Source organism: Cupressus sempervirens, chromosome 10 (genome assembly GCF_028749045.1).
Source record: "Cupressus sempervirens isolate cs-2001-9-10 chromosome 10, ASM2874904v1, whole genome shotgun sequence".
Lineage (NCBI taxonomy): Eukaryota > Viridiplantae > Streptophyta > Pinopsida > Cupressales > Cupressaceae > Cupressus > Cupressus sempervirens.
In genome coordinates, this window is record NC_143127.1 from 663,379,024 (window position 1) to 663,386,191 (window position 7,168).

Below are 7,168 nucleotides of genomic sequence, written 5' to 3' on the forward strand. Positions count from 1 at the left end.
TTTTCTTTATTATTATTTTTATCTTTATTTATTTATTATTAATTATTAGCCCTTTAGTATGGTATTGCCACAACTGTTGCACAGCATTGAACACAAGTACTAGTTTATTATAAAAATGTTTTGCAATTTTTGGTGTTTATTTACTTAGGAGGACTAAGGATGGCAGAGCCTCATCTCCGTTAGGGCAGACAGAAAACAGAGAACCCTAGACGACACTCTCTCTTTCCATGTATATTCCTTACATTCTTATCACTGGTCCGATCTTCCCCTTTCATATTCTTGTCGACGTGGAGGCAGAATGAGGAACTCGTGCTCTCTGTTCCACCTCAACTCATGCGCTTCTCCCCTCGATATGTTGTATGCATTCATCACCACCTCCTGCGGCATCGCCTTCAGCACCGAATTCCTTCCAGTAAAGCTCGACCGGATTGGACTGCACATCGAATTCAATCAATAAACTTTTGCTACTTATATTCCACAAGGAAAGTAGTGAAATGGAACTCACCTGTGGCTTGTGGTGAAGGTGATCCACTCGAAGCCCTGGTCGCCAGCCCTCTTCACCACGGCGTAAAACTGGGGAATGACGAGGAACTGTCCTTCCTGAACTCTCCCGTCAAACACACGCCTTCCCCTGTTTTCAACGACCTAAATTCGGGCCTCGCCTCTGGTGGCGTAGAGTATGGCGTGGCTCGAAAGCCATGAGGGGGCAAACAATGCTCTCTGCAAAATCGTTCAAGTTAAACATCATAAATCGACTGTTTTGAACTTAGAAACATTTTTAATAGAAATGTGGGGTTAGATAATGGGCATACAAGGTGGAGAACGCCTCTCTTGGTTGCCAGGTTGAGGTGCTTGAGTGCGTTGAGTTTGAAGCAGTTGACGGTGTTGAGTCTGCCCCCATTTCTCACGAAGACGTCGGCATCTTCCGGGCGGTCGGCGTTGTGGCGCAGGCGGATGTTGCAGAACAGTTGGACAAGTCCGTTTTCAGTGGAAGCTGAATCATCATCGTCCTCTGCATCTTCCTCCTCGGCGAAGGAAACAATTTAGCCGGGTTGTCGTCGGCCCTGTTCGGTGACCCTGATGATGACGCCTCCTCCCTCCTCGTTGTTCTCTTGCAGCTTCCTCACCGTGTTCCTTGACACTCCGAATGCCTCCGCCAGCGAGTTCGTGTCGAATCCTGCGAGCATGTTGCCTCCGTAGTTCCTTCCCTCTCCCAATCTCTCTCTTCTCTCCCAAGTTGCAGGGGACCCAGCCAAAAAAAAGGGCTGCGTCCATATCCATTCAAAAAGTTAAATTTTGTCAGCCCCTTTTCAAGAACAGAGATCAAAGAAACAGAGAACATAATGAATTGGGGTTACTAGTGGGCAGTGCTTACGCGGTAGCTCTTGTCAAGCTGGTTTTGATAGTTGGAAGAGTCGGCAATGGCCACAATACGAAGGGGGTTGTCGCCATCGTTGAACCACCAATATGCTGTTCCTGCGAACAGGGCCACCACGTCTCCCCTCCTCACTCGCCTCACCCTCTGTGAGCTGTCTTCCCGAGCACACTCCCCCTCACGCCTGCTCCTCTCTTCTTCGCTTCTTCATCTTTCCTCTTCTTCTTCTCTCTCACCTTCTCCTTCTCGTCCTCCTCCTCTCCTCCTCCGTTGGCACTCACCTTGCCCTGCTCCGAAAGGAGGCCGCCTGAATGTCTCCGGGCACCCAGGTAACACCACCCCCAGCCTACCCTCTCCTGAGAAATCAACAGAAAATAGTGAGGAATTTCATCTACTTGGACCTCCCACGTAAATCCAAAAGACTATTACCAGTGAAGCGCATCTGACTTACCCTCAACAATGTACACTATTTCAGGGGTGTTCTGGAATCTGGGCACGGCGAGGCCATCTCTTTCGATCGTCTCTCTCATGAATTCAACGCCCGCACAGTCCAATTCATCATTGTCTTGTCTGGTGGAGAGCTCAATAGTGCCTGCTTCAGATATGATGGTCTGGTAGGGTTGCTGGGCACGGAGATGTTGGCCTCTGCATGATTGTTGCTGCTCCTGCTCCCTCCTCTGCTGCTGCTGCTGTTGCTGCCCATTCACCATCTCACCGCATGACCAAGAGTAGAGCAAGAGCAGCGCCATTATGAGGGATGCTCTCATGTTTCTCCCCATTTTCTCCTCGGAGCGATGCTACGACTGTGGTGAATGGTTGGGTACTCTGTCCATTTATATAGCATGGTGGTGGCAATATAAATGAGGCGAAGCCAATTGTGCAGATGAATGGATTCAGAGTGAAGGGAGATAAAACAAATCTTGGTTTTACGCTGTCAATGTTGGGTGCCAGGCACTGCTTCGTGTGATGCGGCTACTCAACATGGCCTGCTTCACAATTGGATTTACTTATAACTCATCTTGTCACTTCTCAAAGAGCGCGTATACTGCCCGGGTATTTGATCATCAGATTCTCCCGCTTTCCTTACCGGAACGTCAATTTTGTTTTTGCCGGTTTTTTCTTCGACTGCACAAATGCAACCAAAACGGCGACACCATTTACCAGTGCCACTCCTCTAATGCTTCCCAGTCCTACATTACGCACTCAACTTGGGAATTTACAAAAAAAAACACTAAATAGTAAGAATATAAAAATTCCATAATGATATTTGGAACGGTCTGCCCATAAATGTTTATGTAGCCTCCTCCATTTTGAGTGGAACGTGTGGGATGGCTTTAACATCATGTAGAGTATCATAATTTTTTCTTTTATGTATTTTGAATTTGAGGCTTGGATAATTTCTTGATTATTTATAGTTTTTATTAATCAAAATCAATCTTGAAATATCACATTATTTATTTGAAACAATTGTCATTAAGTCTCACTAGTTGCTATATACCATTATCACCTTGTCTCTTTGAACCTCATTATCACCTTGTCTCTTTGAACCTCTGAATTGCTTTTTAAAAAAAAAATTAACTTCTCATTTTTATCCCACTTTCCCTATACCCTTCCACCCTCTCTCCAAGAATTTGCCCTATAAAGTGAATGTGTTTCATTAAAAAACTAGTATTACATTGATGCTCTCATAATTACTTGGAATGTAGAGCCAAAACTCTAATAAGACATGTGGGTGAGGTGGTGGAACATAACTCATACTAGAGGCAACCTCTTTTTTTAATAACTATGGATGAAGGGCTATTGTCAAGCATTGCAAGCTTAGCTTACAAAAAGCCTCAACGAGTAGTTAGTATATGGTTAGATATTTTTGGCTTCTAACATATTTATCATTTTGTGCATCAATCAAATTGTTTATTATTGAAACTATCTTAAAAAATTAGCCACTTATAAAGACGTGTATAAATGTGTGTTTGATTCCAATGGATCATATATGGGTATCATGAGACAAAATTCTCTTATGAAAAAATCATTTTTCAAGTTTATCCCCTTGATTCATTCATATTTGTCTTGGTAGTTGGTGCTTCCAACTATCCTTTTTAGCATGTCCATTCCATTAAATTTATTAATAGTATTTTGTTCCCATGTGGTATGAAAAACCCTCAAATCTCACTTTGTTAATGATAGCATTGCATTCCTTAAAAAAATGGTTTATGAAGTTACTTACACATTTAAGTTGCATCCATTAGGATGTCCTACATAAATCAAATGAGAGAGGCACTACACTGGGGACTACTTTTCATGCAAAAATGAAGTCCCATAATCTTTGGTTAAGCACAACAGTACAATCCATTGAGCAATAATAGAGTAAAAGGTAGTGTAGGGAGCTTCTTGCAAGCAGGCAAAGGGGCAAAGGGATAACTGGGCAAAACTCAATAAGCCAAAAACTGGTTGAAAGCCAAAACAAATGACACCTACATCACAATTTTTCTAAAAAATAAAAGATAGGACCAACAACTCATACCTTCAAGGATTCATCTAGCTGCTCATATGAAGCCATTAATGGACTGGGAGAAACATGATCCACTGCGAGATAGGCATATGTATTCTTTAAATGATTGAAGGCATAATTCTAACATCTAACCCAAATGGAGATTTACAAAAATGAATAAGTCATGATGTTTAAAGCCAAAAATCCACTTTCTATCACATATTTCTTGAGGTAAAATAAGTGCACCATGTTGTACAGGCTAAACAAAAACATTACCATCTTCACATTGCATGATTCTTTTAGAAGAATAGATCAAATCCCTAATGGGGCACCTCTTGAATAGGCTATGATGGTGAATAAAATAAATTGATGACATAATTTTACTAAATACGTTGACCCCAAATTCTAGCTCATTAATCAACACTTCTTCATCAACATTAGGCAGTGTAGAGAAGATGTGTGCATCTTAATTTTCAAAAATAAAAGGCTCTAAGATTAAGCCATTCTTTACCCTAGTGATGCCTGAGTTGTCATTATTGTCATTCCTCTGTTGTTTCTGTACTCTTTTAATGTGGCTAATGTTAAATGCCCAGTCAATCTTGATCATGTAACTCAAATGTCGTGGAATTCATCATACTGCTAGTCGATTTGAACTCTCACCCAACAATTTTTTAGAAAATTGGAGATAACGTCTCTTTGCCGCCTACAAATACTATGGAATAATCATGTGACAATTCCACTTTGTGAGTTGCATACTTGACAACCCATCAAATTGGGTTTATTAAAAAGTGGAATAGGAATAAGCTATTGTAATTCCACCTTTTTTTAGGAAGAGCATTATGTCCACTTTGGGCTAAAATTAGGAGTCATGAATTCTATTTTAACTTTTGCATTTTACAAACAGATTTCTTATTTACAAATGTAGGTATTTAGATTTTCCTATTCTCACCCTATTCCTGCTACTAAATAGTCAAATCAAAAATCTTAATATTGGGAAGTAAATCACACGACATATTCATTGTTAAAATGCAATTTTGTATTTATAAGTAGTTATAGGTGGATAATCAAGAAAAAAGAACAACTAATAAATCTGAATAAAATGACAAAACATAAATGAGAAAATAAATCAAAAGAGTCATTTTTGTATTCTAACAAGTATTCATCCATAAAATAGAGTATATTCCTCTTTATAAGAGATGAAATCGACATCTTCTTGACTCCATGACACAATTACTTTCTAAATATGGAATCTTATCATCCTTATCCATATGATGATTATTAGTAACCTTTAGTCAAAGAATAAAAGGGATAATACCCATAATTAATTCCAAATCAAATTCAATGAACATATTCTTTGAACCTACAATATAGCCATCTTGAATTTCATCTATTGCACATACCTAAGGATTGTGTTCTTAACTATTATATACTAGAAAATTGAAGCTTGTTGATTTAACTTTAGTTTTCAATACTATAAACTTGGGTTAGATAAGGTAACTAGGTAGCAAAACCTCTAGTAGAAGTTAAGGATGACTTATCTATGAGTAATAGTGACAATATATTAGATAAGATTGATATATATTAGAGGGAGGGAAAAGTGTTTCATTGTAATTTTTCATGACTAAGTCTATAAAAAAAGAATGGGGATTGTGGAGAAGAGATTGTAACATAGGTTTTGTGCATTATAATGCCCTACCTAGAGATCCTTGGAACAAGGATTCAATACAAGCCAAGATATTTTTTTTTACAAGTATGAATGCACATGACAACATCATACATGGATCAAAAAGATCGCAATAGAAGACTTCACCAACAATCCCAGCAACCAACAGATCTCCAAATGCCACAACCTAATTGACACAACGAACTGAAGAATGAAAGTAAAAAATGACATTAGAACAAAAAATCTATGATCTATCAAATCATAGAACCACAAGCAATCCTAAAGGGTACTCAAAAGTCCAAATTGCATTCTCCAAGAAATAACAAAGAGGCCCCCTTTTTTTACGCAAGAGAATAACAATTGACAGTCTTAAAAGAGAAAGTACCTCTTCACACAAGAAAGTACACTGAGCCACACAAGAAAACACCATCTCACGCGAGGACATGCTTGGCCCAGCAGCCAAAACACTCAAAACTAGTGTGGGGTTTCGTGTGAGGATTCACCCCAAGCCAGGCGAGGAAACCTAGCACACCATGCGAACATTTTCATTCTCATGCGAGAAAGTAAAATTTCACGTGAGGATACAAATCAACAAGCTCGAAAATATAAAGGTAAAAAGCTAGGAAATAAATTTTCTCCACATTGGGGAGTACCGGATCCACGTAGATCGAGGAATAAACACTCGAGTGCATAAACAACAAGATGTCATAAAAACAAGAAAGAGGAACATCTATCCATCTAAACCATAGCAGTAAAAGAATGTATTGAAAGCACCATCAAAGTTTATAGGAGCAACATTGTAATGTACAAAAATAACATTGGAATAACTAAACAACCAACAGGGATAACTTTAAGAAACCCCTCCTAAAAAAAAAGCCTAAAATGCTGGCGAATCCAACATTTTCGGGGCAGGAAAATTTTAATATCGAGGGCGATTTTTTTGTTCCATATAGGGAAATAAAATATTATATGTTGGCGATTTTTTTCTTGCCCTAGCAAAAATCATTTTAAATGTGGCAAATTAATGTTTTTTTTCACTGATAGACATATAAATGATGGCTATTTTTTCCCTTGCCAAAAATGAATTAATAATGTCAGAGGTGAATTACTTGTTTTGTAGGAAAATGAATAATAATGGTCTTGGCTAATCTTCAGTGGTAAACTGAAAAATTGTTTAATCTAAAAGCGAAATTTGCACATGTATTGGCTAGTGACTATACTGACTGCTGAGTAGTCACTTTCAAGTTTCAACTTGTGTATTGCCTTAGGTTTATTATTAATAATGTCGTAACATCGTTACATCAGTGTCACAATTACCAAGTTGACTATCATCACTTTTTTTATGTTGATAGTAAATACAATAGTTTTATTGACCGTTGATTAGTTAGAGATCAACGATAGTAGATGCATCTCAGGGCCACTCACTTGAAAAGACTTGGAGTCACATGTAATTTTTTGAAATGGAGACACGTGGAAAAGTTTGCATGGAAATCATTAATCATGTCAGGCACTATTGACCGTCTGACATTAATGTCAGCACAGTTCGACGTTTCACACACTTGAAAATTAATAGGAATACAAAAAATAAGATATGGAAGATCGTGAATGCCAAAGAATTAGATGCAACTGCAGTCTGCCATTA

At 38.7% G+C, this 7,168-nt stretch overlaps 1 pseudogene across 1 annotated transcript; it reads right to left on the reverse strand.

Moving 5' to 3' along the window:
- Positions 1 to 242: 242 nt before the first annotated feature.
- On the reverse strand, positions 243 to 2,154 carry LOC149535583 (11S globulin seed storage protein Ana o 2.0101-like; annotated as a pseudogene). Its single transcript, XR_016356875.1, has 5 exons — positions 1,827 to 2,154; positions 1,376 to 1,731; positions 813 to 1,265; positions 506 to 720; positions 243 to 433 (listed from the first exon to the last, which is right to left on the reverse strand). The product of XR_016356875.1 is annotated as an 11S globulin seed storage protein Ana o 2.0101-like (transcript).
- Positions 2,155 to 7,168: the final 5,014 nt, after the last annotated feature.